This window comes from Narcine bancroftii, unplaced genomic scaffold (assembly GCF_036971445.1).
Source record: "Narcine bancroftii isolate sNarBan1 unplaced genomic scaffold, sNarBan1.hap1 Scaffold_274, whole genome shotgun sequence".
In the NCBI taxonomy this organism is placed as follows: Eukaryota; Metazoa; Chordata; class Chondrichthyes; order Torpediniformes; family Narcinidae; genus Narcine; species Narcine bancroftii.
In genome coordinates, this window is record NW_027212009.1 from 199,395 (window position 1) to 200,000 (window position 606).

A 606-nucleotide genomic window follows, 5' to 3' on the forward strand; every position below is an offset into this window, starting at 1 on the left:
ACCTTCTCCGCAGCAATTGACGGTTCAGACGAGGGGGTGACTGGGATCTTCCTCCGCAGCAGTTGACGGTCTTGCGGCTGGAGATCCGTCTTTGGAGTAGCCCCTGCATGGGTTTTGTTTGGCGGCAGAGCACCTCAGGGAGGAGGGAGGTACTTTGTGCGCCCGGCGGTGGTTCCTTCGGCCGGCCTCAGGGCGTTCCACCCACCGCCGAATCTCTGTGGGCCTCGGGAGTTTGCGGAGCCCGGACGCTCCAGGTGTTGGATCATGGCCTAACCAAGGACGGGGCGAGATGACCTCCGGGGTCTCGCTGGCCAAGAGAGAGGGCTTCTCAAGCAAACAAACCTCGCACCCCGCGAGGGTGGCAGACCGGTGCGTACGTGGGCCCAGGGCGCGTGCGCTGCCTGCCGAGCTGGAGGCGAAAAAGAGTCTGACCACACACACCAAAGAAGTGTCACGAGCTGAAACCGGCACAGGGCTCCCTAGGTCGGCAGGGGAGACCACGTGCACGGCCGTTTTCCAATCCCCCTCGGCAGGCGACCGGGGCTGGGCAGAGTGCAGAGAGCGGGCAAGCTGCCACGCCGGCGGGCGGACAGGCGTGTGCAGGTG